Source organism: Stenella coeruleoalba (assembly GCF_951394435.1).
Source record: "Stenella coeruleoalba genome assembly, chromosome: 13".
Lineage (NCBI taxonomy): Eukaryota > Metazoa > Chordata > Mammalia > Artiodactyla > Delphinidae > Stenella > Stenella coeruleoalba.
This window is the reverse complement of record NC_137159.1, coordinates 76,730,964-76,745,832: the sequence shown is the minus strand read 5'-3', so window position 1 is coordinate 76,745,832 and position 14,869 is coordinate 76,730,964. Positions and strand designations below refer to the sequence as shown.

Below are 14,869 nucleotides of genomic sequence, written 5' to 3'. Positions count from 1 at the left end.
ATCTATACTTGAATTTTAGCTTTCTTTCATGAATTTTGTATGGTTTATAAGCAATGTGATTTTAATTAAATGTGACATATTTGATTTTTAAATAGCATTTACACTACTTAAATTAGCATAATTACTGCCATGTTTGGTCTTGTTTCAGTCATTTTGCCCTTGCTTTCTGATTTTGAGGTTTTAAGTCTAGTTCTTATTTTTCTTGATAATTTGATCATTTTGTTTGTTTTTAGTTATTTCAGTAATTTGAATGGTAGAATAATATTTCAAACTCAAAAAGATCCCCCAAAAATCTGGAAATTAATGAAGTTTGTAACCAGGAAAATGAATGTTATTTTTACTTTTAATTCTAATTCCCTTTTCTTTGATTCCAGGATTTTATAATTTTGGATCCAAATTATTGTTCATGAAGTAAAAATACATATGATATAAATATATAAATATACGATAAGCACACACACACAGGCAGTCCTCTCTTTGCATGGTAGTGTGGGACTGTAAAAATGTCTATGTAAGCTGAAACTCTGCAAAATGATCTTAATAATCAATGAGAAAAATTATGATTCTTCCATGACCTTTAAAAATTTTGCCAAACATAAATAACTCTCTTATAGTTGGTTATAAATGTATAGGGAAATGAATAAAAGCTAGATTAATATTTATTTATTACTTGGTAATTTTTTAAAATAACAGTTTTCTTGAGATATAATTCACACACTATAGCATTCACTCCTTTAAAATGTATAATTTAGTACTTTTTAATCTCTTCAGAGAGTTGTGCAATCATCACCACTATTTAATTTCAGGACATTTCATCACTGCAAAAAGAACCCCACACCCACTAGCAGTTGCTCCTTCTTCCTTCCTTCTCTCAACAAATGGCAACCACTGCTGTACTTTCTGTCTGTATAGACTTGCCTACTCTGAACATTTCTTATAAATGGAATCATGCAATATGTGGTCTTTTGTGACTGGCTTCTTTCACATAGCATGTTTTCAAGGGTCATCCATGTTATAGCATGCATCAGTACTTAATTCCTTTTTATTGCTATTGTATAGAGGTACTACATTTATCAGTTGATGGGCATTTGGGTTGGTTCTATTTTTTTGGCTATTAGGAGTAATGCTGCAATAATTAGTGTACAAGTTTTTTTGTGGACCTATGTTTTCAATTCTCTTGGGTATATATATATAGGATTGAAATTGCTGGGTCACATGGTAACTCCATATTTAACATTTTGAGGAACTTTCTTCCAAACTGTGTGCACCGTTGTGCAATCCTACTGGGACTGAATGAGAGTCCCGATTTCTCCACATCCTCACCAACGCTTGTTGTTAAGGACAGCAATTATGTGCTTACTAATTTTCTGCCTGCTGGATCTGTCTTTTCTTGATAGAGGGGTGTTGAAGTCTCCAGCTATAATAGCAGATTCATGTATTTCTCTTTGTAGTCCTACAGTTTTTGCCTCATAACTTTGATGCTCTGTTTTCTGGTGCATATTCATTAAGGATCGTTATGTCTTCTTGGAGAATTGACCCTTTTATCAGTATGTAATGCCTCTCTTTTTCCTTGGTAACTTTCCTTGCCCTAAATTCTTCTCTGTCCAAAATCATATAGCTACTCTAACATTGTTTTGATTAGTGTTAACATGGCATATCTTTCTCCATTCATTTACTTTTAGTCTATATGTTTCTTCATATTTAAAGTAGGTTTCTTGTAGAAAACATAGAGTTGGGTCTTTTTGATCCACTGTCTTTTAATTGGTGCATTTATACTCTTGCTGTTCAAAATGATTATTGATATATAGTTAGATTAATATCGACCACATTTGTTACTGTCTTCTTTTGTTGCCTTTGTTCTGTTTCCCACTCACTTTCTGCCTTTTGTGGTTTCAATGATTCCATTTTCTCTTCTTTCTTAGCATATTCGCTATACTTATTATTTTACTTTTTTTACTGATTACCCTAGAGTTTGAAATATACAAGTAATACAGGTTCACTTTAAAATAACACTGTATTACTTCATGGTAGAGCAAGTATCTTATAGTAAAATAATCTTAATTCCTCCCTCTTGTCCCTTTTATAATTGCTGTCATTCATTTCACTCATACATTATATATGTGTATATATATATATATATATATATATATACACACACGTATATATATATATATATACACACACGTATATATAACTCATAACTGAGTGCATTGTTGCTATTATTTTGAACAAACTATTATTTGTTAGACAAGTCAAGAATACAGAAAGATAGACATTTTAATTTTACTTTCACTTATTCCTTCTCAGGTGCTCTTCCTTGTTAAATGTAGATCTTAGTTTCTGACCTATATATTTTTTCCTTCAATTGAAATAACTTTGAAATAACTTCTTTAAATATTTCTTGCAAGGCAGGTGCCCTGACAACAAATCTCCTCAATTTTTTTTTTTTTTTTGTCTTAGAAAATCTCTATTTTTTCTCTGGCTTTTTTCAGGGTTTTTTTTTTTCTTTGTCATTTAGTTTCTGTAGTTTGAAAATGATATACCTAGGTATAGTTTTTTTTGTGTGTTTGTTTTTGCATTTATCCTGCTTGGTGTTCTCTGAGGTTTGGTATCTGATATTAATTTGGGGGAATTCTCAGTGATCATTGCTTTAAACATTTCTTCTGTTCCTTTCTCTCTTTCTTCTAGTATTCCATTAAGCACATGTCACACCTTTTGTAGTTGTCCCACCATTCTTAGCTATTCTGTCCTGCTTTTTTTCCCCAGTCTTTTTTCTCTTTGTTTTCAGTCTTGGAAGTTTCTTTTGAGAGATCCTCAAGCTCAGAGATTCTTTCTTTAGCCATGTCCAATTTACTATTAAGTCCATTAAAGGCATTCTTCACTTATGTTACAGTATTTTTGATCTCTAGAACTTCTGTTTGGTTCTTTCTGAGAATTTCCATCTCTCTGCTCACATTGCTCATATGTTTTGCAGTTTACTTTATCCATTAGAGCCCTTAGTGTATCAGTCACAGTCTGAGACTGGTTCTGATGCTTACTTCAAGCTATGATTTCTTGCCTTTTTATATATCCTGCAATTTTTTCTTGAGAGACAGACATGATGTATTGGATAAAAGGAATTACTGTAAATAGGCCTTTAGATATGCTAGTAAGATGTTGAGGGAGGGGAAGTATTCTATATTCCTAGATTAGGCTTCAGTTTTTCAGTGAGGTTACTACACCTCTAGACTGTGGACTTTACATGTACTTCTTGGTTCTCCCCCCTCATTCCTCCTTGAGTGGGACGGGATGGCTAGAGTGGGCTGGGGTGGGATATTTCTCTTCTCCAAGTGAATGCCAAAGCTAGCTAGAGTTAACTATTTCCCTTCTCCCAGGGCAATTAAACTCTGATAAAACTCCAGCAGATTTGGCTCTGGTTAATTAGTTTCTCCAGAGGGCACACTTTATTAGGATGAACGGAATGCTGTGGGATATTTCAAAATGGTTCTTTTCCTCTCCTCCTATGGGAAATGTGAGGGGATTTTCCCTGGCAATCACTTTGAGAACCTGCTAGAGCTCTAGAAGATAGAACTCACAAAGTTGTTGGAACTCCCCATTATTGGGTCCCTCTGGAGTTTTTATCTCTCAGGCTTGTCCACACTGAGCCCCCATCAATTCATCGATTATAGTTCAGGTTTCCCTATCCTGTCAGTGGTTTTGTGGAGGTTTTTTCTCGTGGGTTTCTGAGACAGTACGTTGTGATTCTCTGTATTTGCTTGTCTATCTCTCTAAGTTTGGGAGCAGCAGTTTGCTCTATGACCTCACTTCCCTTAGAGATTTAGAAGAGTTGTTGATTTTTGTTTGTTAAGCTTTTACTTGTTAGGATGGAGTGGAAACTTCCAAACTTCTTATGTGCTAGACCAGAAACTGGAAGTCTGCATCATATTTTTGAAATGACATAATTCAAAATATTCTACATTTCACAAAAAAAGAAACTCATCCTTCTCCAGGTTAATTTTGTTCAGATGAAAGGTTATTAATAGAAATATATATTAGATTGCATTTTTTCAGGATAGATTGAAGGACCTGGAGACTCGTCAATGCATACAGTGATCATAACATGTTCTTTCCTACAGGACAAACATTGGTCAGATCCTTATGAAATAGTTACGTATGGTATGCTCTGAAAGAAAATTTTCCTTTCCTTTATTCTGATATCATGGGTTACTGTGACATGAATTATTAACATCAATAAGTCGTTTACTTTCCCCTCATGCCTGCCTGTGGTCTAATTTATAAGCTACAGGATAGAAATTGAATCTTCAATGAAGATGGGCATTTTATGAATCTTGTGGAAAGAACTCTGCTAGGTACTCTTAACTATTTATACTTAGAAGAATAATCTTGGGTAGAAGGTCCTAACTAACATCACTTAGGCAATTGTCACACAGCACCAGGGGACAAATTATATTTTCAGGCCTATTTATAGTGTAGAAGCAGGTGACTTTATGAAAGCAGACTGCTAACTAAAGTTCCAGTCAAACAAGAATTAATTATGCAGAACCAAATGAACTAGTGAAGGCAAATTGTGGTTGTTTGTCCTGGAATATTATCGGTAGGTGTTATTCTTCATGTTCTATGTATTTTTTTATGGGAATCTGAGGAAGTTCTTTATATTTCTTTTTGATTTGTCTTTAGTCATCAAATTAGTAGTCTAAGCTTCTATAACAGAAATAAAAACACCCTTTAAATGATGTTGTGTTCTTCCTGACCAGAAAGAATTCATCAGCAAATATTTTTACTGTGTTTCTTTACTTTCACTGGCGAAATAATTATGGTCAAATATTCAGTGAGAATCTTATTTGGCAATCAGGGCTATAACTGGAGAGTTCTGTCTGAGCATAAATCTAATTCAACCAGGTATGACAAACCCGCTGTCAGGAATAAGTTTGTATTTCATGTTTAAATCCAATGCCCACAAGATCCTTCTAGGAATCTGTGGCCAGCCTTTCTGTGATCAAGAATGACCTTTGAGATTATTTACTAATGACCTTTGAGATTATTTACTATCACTAAGGTTAAAAGAAAATTATTCAGGACTTAGAAGTAAATTAAAAGGATTATTGTATATCCTTTAAAAATGCTGGGCATTGTCTAACAGACCCATTCAAGGATTGTTTAGTTTCCTGGGGGTATATTTTTTGTTTGACTTCCTATATATGATTAATTAGGGCCACAATTTTATGAAGTTGCACATTGACTTGTAGATTCCTATCCTGTAGAGATGCAAATATTTCTGTCTATTAGGAAGATCAGTCCAAACATTGAAGTTTCATTGCTTGGTAGAACATTAATCAGTTATGTTTCTTAGAACTGCAATCACTGTTCAACATTTTTTTCAGACACTATATATATTCAGTTTCTCGAACTCTCCCATGAACCAGATTTATTGTTTTGCTGCAACCATTAAATAGCTGACCTGTGTTTATTCTATAATTTTATAAAAATTTTAACTTTTTAAAAATATATATTTGACACTATTATCTCTATTTAGCTATTACCATGAAAAGTCTCAGGGTCTTTTAATATTTTTCTGTCTAAATGGAAGACCCTGTTCAATAGCATGTAGCCTTTGTTAAGATAAAGGAACATTTTCTTCTACTATATTTTTGTTTTTCTTTTATGCCTTTTCAGTTTCTATTACACTTATTAGTCATAATTTTGATCTCAGCATACTGTACTCTCTATTTATCATCTCTTCTCCCATCATGGTCATTTTTGCTTTTTGATCTGCATTCTTGGAAACCATTTACACTTTTCCATCTATAAAATTTTCAATTTTAAGCAATATGGATTTTACTTTACACAATTCTCAATTCAAATTTCAATTCCATATTTGTGTTTTTAACCTAATTTTTTCTTTCTTTCTCAGTCTCAGCTTTCAGCCCATTCAACCCCTTATGATCTCTAAACCATGTTTCATAGAAGCTATGTTTCTTTTTATTTTATTGAGATGAAGAATATAACTTATGACATGTTCTATTTATTATAGAAAACTTTTTTTTTTCCTGAGGTTGACTTTTCCTCTCAACTTTCAGGGTATTTCTCACCTTTTCTTATGTTACAGAATGTTTTTATATTCTCTGGACTGGCAATATTTCTTTGTTTTCTCATCTATCAATGAGGGGATATCTCTCAAAACCCAATGTTTGCCAGTTTGAAAGAGGCATAGGTTTCCTTTGGCCTTCTGTCTGCACTTGGATGCTTGCAGCTACTAGAATAGCTCTAAGTCCTGTTCTTTAATTAATGTGCAAAGCCCTTAGCGAAATTTTAGTGTCTGACCATTACTCATCTTCTGCAGCTCTGATAGACTGCCTACATGGCTTAATTTTCTTACTCTGGAAAATAATCTTTATCTCCAGGGCAGTAATTTCCAAATCTGACTGCTCATCAGAATCCCTTGAAAAGTTTTAAAAATATGTAGCTACTCAGATCACATGTTATCTTTCCTGGAATTTAATCTCCAGAGATAGGACTTGGAATTCATATTTCTTAAAAGCTTCCCAGGTCATTGTAATGCAGCTGGTGGACAGCCCCCTAGTTAAGAATAGCTAAATGTATCTGAGACAATTTATAGCTCTGCTTTAACCTACAACTCTTGATCTCACATCAAGAGTTCACCTATAGCTCTCTACCATCCATGACCACACAAGATACTTTTTCTTCCACCACAAACCTTGCTGCCCTGTAGAGTTGCAAATCTGCAAGTGAATGTCAAGTTCTAATAGATTGGGAGGAGACGTATATTTTAAATTCTGGTTTTTAAAATAAGGACCTATGCTATAGGGGATGAGCTATCTGACTTTCAGTTTCATAGAAGCTAGGCCAATAAGGGAAGTTTGAATTACCATCATGTCTATTTCCTAGCTGGCCAAACGGGACTGTTTCAGAACATGGGTTTTCCTCAATTATGTTTTGACTTGATATACCAGACCTTCTCCCGAGAAGGTTATAGTTTTTACAAATGAACCTACTTGCCTCTTCCAAAACAGCTCCCAGGCATGTTCAGTCAGAAGATTAAAAACACAGCCTGTAGAATCTGAACTATCCATGTACTACAAGAGCATCTTCTCAGAGATAAAGTGAGTACTGTGTGAGATTGTGGAAACTAGGGGATGGCTTGCATTCACAGTGAAGAGTATGATCAAGTGTGTGTCTTATTAAAATGATTGACAAGGGCTTCCCTGGTGGCGCAGTGGTTGAGAGTCCGCCTGCCGATGCAGGGGACACGGGTTTGTGCCCTGGTCCGGGAAGATCCCACATGCCGCGGAGCGGCTGGGCCCGTGAGCCATGGCCGCTGAGCCTGCGTGTCCGGAGCCTGTGCTCCGCAACGGGAGAGGCCACAGCAGTGAGAGGTCCGCGTACCGCAAAAAAAAAAAAAAAAATGATTGACAAGATCTTTGCTATTGGTACAGCTTTCTGAAAGAAGCTGGCACCAAAGCGGGCAGTGGTTGTCCTCCTGTGAATGGGATCCAGCTTGGACTCTGAGTACACGAGCTCTACCTGCTCTGAGTTTCCCCATTTTATACAAAAGCTTATTAGGCATAAAGCTAGTGATGTCTACTCCATCTCCAACTCCCAGAAGTGCCAAGAATAAAAGCAAATCAGACATTTCAGCGAAAGCATCGACTCTATAGATTTGATGCAGGTTGGAGGTAACAAATTTTCAAATTGTCTTTAGAGACCAATTCAAATAATCATTTTTTTAAAAAGTTTCCTTCCCGTGCTGAGGGAAAAAAATGCAATCCACAGTGGATTGAGGCAGCAGAAATATTATCTGTTAAGTTCTGTTTCCGAGTAGTGCACCCCTAGGGAGAAAGGGAGTCTCTTTCATTCACTCATTCAGTTCACAATTACTAAGGAACGACTAACTATAGAGCCTGGAACTTTTCTAGGGCAGAGACTATAACAAAGAATAAGACAAAACAAGGTCCTTGCCCTCATGAAGGACCTGTCTGGGAGAGACAGACCTGTAAATAGATACCTAGGAGAACTGCACTGTTTTTCTCTGAAGAAAAATGTCAGTTAAGGCCATAGAGCATAATGAGGCTGCTGTTTAGATGGTCCTAAGGGACACCCTCTCTGAAGAGGAGACATTTAAACAGAGACTTGTATCACTGGAGGTGATTCAAGAGCCAGATCCCTGCTTTCCCCTCGTCTTTAAGAAGTTATTTATTAAGACAGTTGATCCACATTCCAGATCTTTCTTTCAGACTATAAAACTCTGGGAGCTACATTTATTTTCCTTAATTTGGGTGTTTTAAATAGTGTGGTCACCTGCTTACTTATTAACAGAGATCAAATAATAATTATTATCAATCCAGTTATTATTTTCCCTTACAAGTACAATTTTCCCCACTAAATCTGTTTAACTGTACATTCTTTTGGCTAGAAAATGGATTTTCATCAATCTTTTCAAGGATTACTGGTAATTATGCTCGGACCTAAGTAGAAAGATGCAGTGTGATATTCAGGAAATTATGTGGTCACTCGGGTCTGTATTTTACTCTTGGTTCTGCCATTTGCTAGCAGGTCTGTATTTTACTCTTGGTCGTGCCATTTGAAGCACAGTTTTTCTCATCTGTAAAACTGGTAGGATAGCTACCTTCCAAACACGTGGTCACTGTATGTTAATACTGTTCCACCTACTGCACAATCTGAAATTGCTGCAGTTATATTTCTCCATTGGCGACCTGAGTCTCTCTTCCATTTCAGAGGACAATTTGGCATGGCTAGTAAAGATCTCAATCATTCCACATCAACAAGACATGGAGGAGACTTCATCTTTGCTGGAATAGTTTTTATGTCTCATGTTGCAATGTAAGCTGTGATTCTCAGACTTCCCAGGTGGATTTCTCCAACAGCCCATATTTAATCAAAACTACAAGATGTGTTACACTGAGAAGCTAAGAGATTGGTCAGGGTCACTCAGCTGGTTTATAGTAGAGATGCAACGAGAATCACCTTTTTCCAACTACATTGAATATTTTTCTTGTATCTTAGGATCTACACTTGATCGAAACTCTCAAGGCCAAAAGTAGCCTTGGAAAGATGGTATAAATTACTAGATGGATAATTTTTGCTTTAACAGATTTGGTCAGTACCAAAACCTAATTTCTTTTGGAGGAAGGACAATTCTTTCACTTCAGAGAAGCATAAAAAACACATACTTGTCAATAACCAATGATGGAGAATTCAGCCTTGCTGAAATTAACTTTCTTTTATGATCCACTTTTGAACATGATGTAACAGGTCCAACCTTGGAATGAAAACATAGGGAGTGAAAACATACTCTTGCCTTTTCAATCTGATTTTAGGCACTGATTTTTCTCTTTAGTCTTCAGAAAACCATAAACAGTCTCATAGAAACCCTGATGTTGGGGATGGGGAAAAAGGGAGAACTACATGATTTCTATATTTTAATATTATTGCTTTGACTCATTTTTGATTGAGGAAACTACCTTTTCTCTTGTCAAACAATACAAATCTCTAGAAATACACCTCCCCTGATACACACAGTGGTTGGAGGCCTCCTGTGGGGAACATCTGTGGCTCTAGTTCTGGGCCACTTCTCAGCTCACTGCCAAACTGCCCATCAGGAAACCTGACACTGCACATTCCAACCTGCCTCACCATCATAAAATCATACTTTTTTTTTTTGCTCTGGGGACCTTTGAAGAAAAGATACCTATTTTTGCTTTGCTTTTCTTATAAAAATATAAATGCTTTGATAAGCATTTTCTCCTGATGTATCAAAAGACACTTCCATCCATTGATTTTCAGAATGTCCTCACTCTTATTTTTTCATGGTCCTGAGAGAACAAGTGACTGGTCCAGTGTTTCACAGTGAGTTAGAGGTGGAGTTAAGATTGAATCTCGAGGCTCCTTGACAATTATTTTCAATTTTCCCCCAGTGTACTTTATTACTTCTTTACACAACCTCTAGGTTCAAAAGCCCTTTCGACAACTTCTAGGTCATCACCTTATTTCGTTAAGAGTGTCAGAAGTTACAGTTTTCTTCTGGAAATGTATGCAGAAATAGCATGAAAAATTCTTATATTTCTCTTGGAATATACCACATTTTTTAATTTTCTTTGGAAAGTCACAAAATGCTCTAAATTTATGAAGTGATCACAGTAATGATTTGTTTTTCTTTTCTTTGTCTCCTTGGGTCATAACAATAACTTTTGTAATTTAAAACTATGAAAAATTCACTTGCATATTGTTGGATGTCTCCGGTGCTGTCATTCCCCTGAGATTATCTGCCATGTGGCTTTCTCATGTTGTCTCCTTGCAGACATGCTGACCACTGGTGCGAGGTGTTTCAAAGGCTGATGTTTACTGCTCTTAGCATGCTGATGTACATTCTTAGGGAAGAGAGGGATGAAAATCTTGAAGTTGTATTGTCAGACTCTGAAGTAATCATTATTCTTGGGCAATTGAGAGAGAAACACTGTCATATCGGTTGTGTTTGGATATCATGTCAACCAAACAACTGCCTCAAGTTTTGCTTTTCAGTACAGTGCTTTAATGTCATCTATGAACAGCCTGGGTATTCAGTCTTTACCTATTAAGGTGACAGATACTACCAGGTGACACAGCAGAGTACAAGTTGTCCAAGTTGTAGTTTGAGCCTTTATCTAGTATATTAATTATAAATATCAAAAGGCATAATCAAATTGATTTTAGAAGGTAATACAGGGCAGAGGTTAGAGCATACATTGGATTAGATCTGTATATTGTATTTTTTTTAAAACCATTTTTATCATCACCCTGCTAAGGACCTCCCCACCTTTTTAAGGACAACTTCATATTTGCTGCTTTTATTTTTTATCTACTCTGCCAGTCTCTGCTTTTTAATTGGTATTATTTATACCATTTATACTTAACTTACTACATCAGAGCTTAAGTCAGCCATTTAAATTTTTGTTTTCTTTTTGTTCCTATGTTTCTTATTCCTCCATTTTTTATTTGTTTGCTTAGTATTTTGTTTTCCTGTGGGTTACTTGAACGTTTTTTAGGATTCTGTTTTGCTTTCTTTGTAGTGCTTTTGAGTACATTGCTTTGTATAGTTTACTTAGTGGTTGATCTTCATATTACAATATACATATTGTTGTATTACAGTCTATTAACATCAGCCTTATAGCATGGAAACCTCATTTCCATCTAGATCCTTTTACCATCACCACTATTGAAATATCATCAACTTGAAATTCAGATGATATTGTGGACTGAATATATGTGAACCCCTCCCCAACCCCAAGTTCACATGTGAAACCCTAACCCCCATGTGGCTGTGTTTCGAGATAGAGCCTATAAGGAAGTAATTAATATTAAATGAAGCCATAAGGTTAGGGCCCTGATCCAATAGGATGAAGAGGCATGAGAGAGCTTTCTCTCTCTTTTTCTCTCCCCTCTCCCACCCCTCCCCAGCAGGCAAACACCAAGGAAAGGCCATGTGAGGACATAAAAAGAAGGTGGCTGTCTATAAGCTAGGAAGAGAGTCCTCATCAGAAGTCCTGCCAGAAACTTGATTTTGGACTTTCCAGCTTCCAGAACTGTGAGAAAATAAACTTCTATTGTTTAAGTCACTCAGTCTATGGTATTTTATATGGCAGCCCAAGCTGACTAATGCAGATGGTGTTATAAATTTTGCTTCAGTCCTCAAATAAGATTCAGAAAACTCATCAGGAGAATAATCTATTATGTTTAGTCATATTTTGGTTATTTTCATTTTTTTCCCTTCTTGATGCTCTAAGATTCCTTCACTTATCATTTCCTTTCTGCTTGAAGAATTTCCTTTAGCCTTTCTTTAAGTGTATATCTGTTAAGTAACAAAGTCTCAGAGTTTTCTTTCACATGAGAACATTTTTATTCCCTTCTCACTACTGAAGAATAGCTTTGCAAGATATGGAGTTTGCAGTTAATAGTTCTTTTCTTTCAGGACTAGAAAAATACTGTGTCACTTCTTTTTGTCCTCCGTTGTTTCAGATGAGAAATCTGTAATTCAAATTGGTATTTCTCTAAAGATAATACCTTGTTTCTACCTGGCTGCTTTCAAGATACTGTCTTTGTTTCCAGTGTTTAGAATTGAATTATGCTGTGTCGTGTTGTGGATTTCTTTAAGTTTACCCTACTTGAAATTCTATTAGCTTTTAAAATCTGTGTATATATCTATATCTATCTATCTACCTATCTATCTATGTCTTTCTCCAAATATGGGAAGTTATCAACCATTATTTCTTCTAATATGGGACTCTAATGATATGAATTTAGATTGTTTGTTATTGACTAGATTAGCTAGAGCTGAGTTAAAATTCTGTTTAAGCCACTTAGTAGCTAAATTATCTAGGTAAAATATTTCAGATTGATTGATTGATTTCTATAAAATAAGACATGAGGCCAGTCTGTATTGGACCTCTGTTGCTTTAATCAGCAAACACTGCCACCACCACCACCACCCCCCGCCCAGTGGGACCTTATGCACATAGACACACATTGTTTTCTTTGGGGAACTTCTCTTTCCTCATTGTATTTGGTGGGGCTGCCAATCATAATCACCACAACCCTTACTACACTCCACAAAGATTGAATTGTGTTCACCCTAGGAAGTAGACTGAATGAGACATCAGCATTACCATGTTCAGCCCAGTAACGGGACCAATGCCTCATCCATAAGACTAATTATTATTTATTGCATGTGCAAATAATGACTCAAATCCCAATAACATTTTTTTCCCAGAGCAGTGAGGTGACAAAATACTTAAAGATTTGTAGTGCGGGTCAGCAACTGGCTCTGGAATTCACTGCATTAGCAATCTAATTGTTCTGTCTCTTTATTGCTTGCTCCACATTTCTCCCTCTCCCTTTGGCTACAACTATCTTATTCTGCATGTCTTTATCTAGACTATCTCGGTATTTTTCTCCTTAAGTCCCTAAGCTTCTTTATTTCTCCATTCTCTCTCTTATGATCTCTGCTCCCCTGACATTTTTTTTTATTATTTTGTACCTATTTTGATTCCTACTTCTGTATTTTATTCCTTCTTACCTTCTCCATTTTATTTATTATTTATTTATTTATTTATTTTGTAACCAGCTTCCATTCACTTTATTTTTCTCATATAAAACTATGTGGTGGTCACAGCTGGAGCTTGGGTCCTCTGCAAGGAAGCTCTGGTGTGGGTCTTTACAAGATGGTCAGTGAATTCCTGCTATGGAGACTTGGTGAACAGCATCTGTTTCCAGAGATCAGGGGTGAGATAGCTGTAGGTCTTGGAAATGGCATCAAAGGTAGCCTTGGCAAAGTTGCCCAGGGTGGCAGTGCAGCCCCTGACAGAGGTGTAGCAGTCGTCAGTACTGGCCATCAGCAGCAGCTTCTTCGGCACAGGGGCTGAGTTGATGCCAGTGCCCCTGGGGCAGGGATGAGACTCACCAGGCCAGAGCCACAGAGAGCCAGTCATTTTGCAATGAACAGCATTGGGCTTGCCGATCTTGTTACCCCAGTAACCTCGCTGCATGGGGACGATGGAGAGCTTGGCCAGAATCATGGCCCCACAGATGGCAGTGGCTACCTCTCTGGAGCACCTGACACCCAAATGATGTCCATTGTAATTCTCAGTGGCGACAAATGCCTAGAACCTGGTCCCGCTGGCCAGCACGGGTCTGCTTTTGCAAAGGCATTATCTTCAAAACCTTGTCCTTGAGGGATGCCCCCAGCAAAAAGTCAATGATCTCAGATTCCTTGATGGGCAGAGAGAAGAGACAGATCTCCTCCAGGGACCTGATCTTCATGTCCTCGACCAAGCGACCCAGCTTGGTGACAGGGAGCCTCTCCTTGTCCTTGGCCCCAGCCCCGGGATGACGTAAACTACCTCAGCCTCCTCTCCCGGGGCCCCCTCGGCCTCCGAGCCCTCCAGCAGCACCTGTATCATCTGCCATTTGGTGTTTTTATGGAGAAGAATCTTACTTCCCCACTTTAATCTTTTTGCTTCTTACCCGTCTTTCCAGATCATTTTCTCTATTCAGTATCAGATCACAATGGGACTCTAAGTTACGTGTATTTATTTAGTATTTACTGTTTATTCAGTATTTATTTGCTATCTCTTGGAATAAAGATTTATCTTCCTTTTTCTAACTGAAAGTCATTTAATGTATTAAAATGAATATATGTAATTTAAAATATTCTATACAATCTAATTAAATATTTAATATATTTAAGTACCAAAGTTAAATATATTTATGTAGGGAAGATAATATAAGTTTTTATTCACCTCCAGCTCATGATTAATTTTGCTTTTCTTGTGGATTAAAGGCTGTTAATAGGAAAAAAAAATCCTCATCCCTCTTGTAAACATGGGTCTCTGATGTCTTTTATTAAGTTAGTGCTAAAGCCACAAACAGCGAATGTGACAAGCAGGTCTGATGACAGCAATGTTAATTAATCTCCCTAAGCTGGACCATCTGGTTTTTGGAAACTGAACAGGAAACACACAGCCCTAGCTCAGCATCTAGAGTATTCATTGGCTGGTGAGTGTTGACTATGCATATTAGTCAGTCAGAAATGTCCAAAAGGAAGAGCACACCATGGCCAGTGATCTGGCTGAGTGGACAGACCTATTCTTTGGTTGGAGAATGATTCTTTATTCAGCTCATTCTCCAGACCTCAATTCTGCCCCAGTCAATTCTGCTCTGCTATAGAGCTGGTCCCAGTAGAAAAGAAAGAGGGAGGTAACAGTCCCTGTGTCTCTGCCTGAGGGATGGCAAGGAAGCATGGCTACACTCATACTTCCTGGCCACTAGCTCTGCAGCTCAAGCTGTTCTCTTTTGCTAT

The 14,869-nt window shown here is 36.9% G+C and overlaps 1 pseudogene across 1 annotated transcript; it reads right to left on the bottom strand.

Annotated features, from left to right (window-relative positions):
- Positions 1-13,013: 13,013 nt before the first annotated feature.
- On the bottom strand, positions 13,014-13,977 carry LOC307196250 (small ribosomal subunit protein uS5-like; annotated as a pseudogene). Its single transcript has one exon. The product of its transcript is annotated as a small ribosomal subunit protein uS5-like (transcript).
- Between the last annotated feature and the right edge of the window lie 892 nt (positions 13,978-14,869).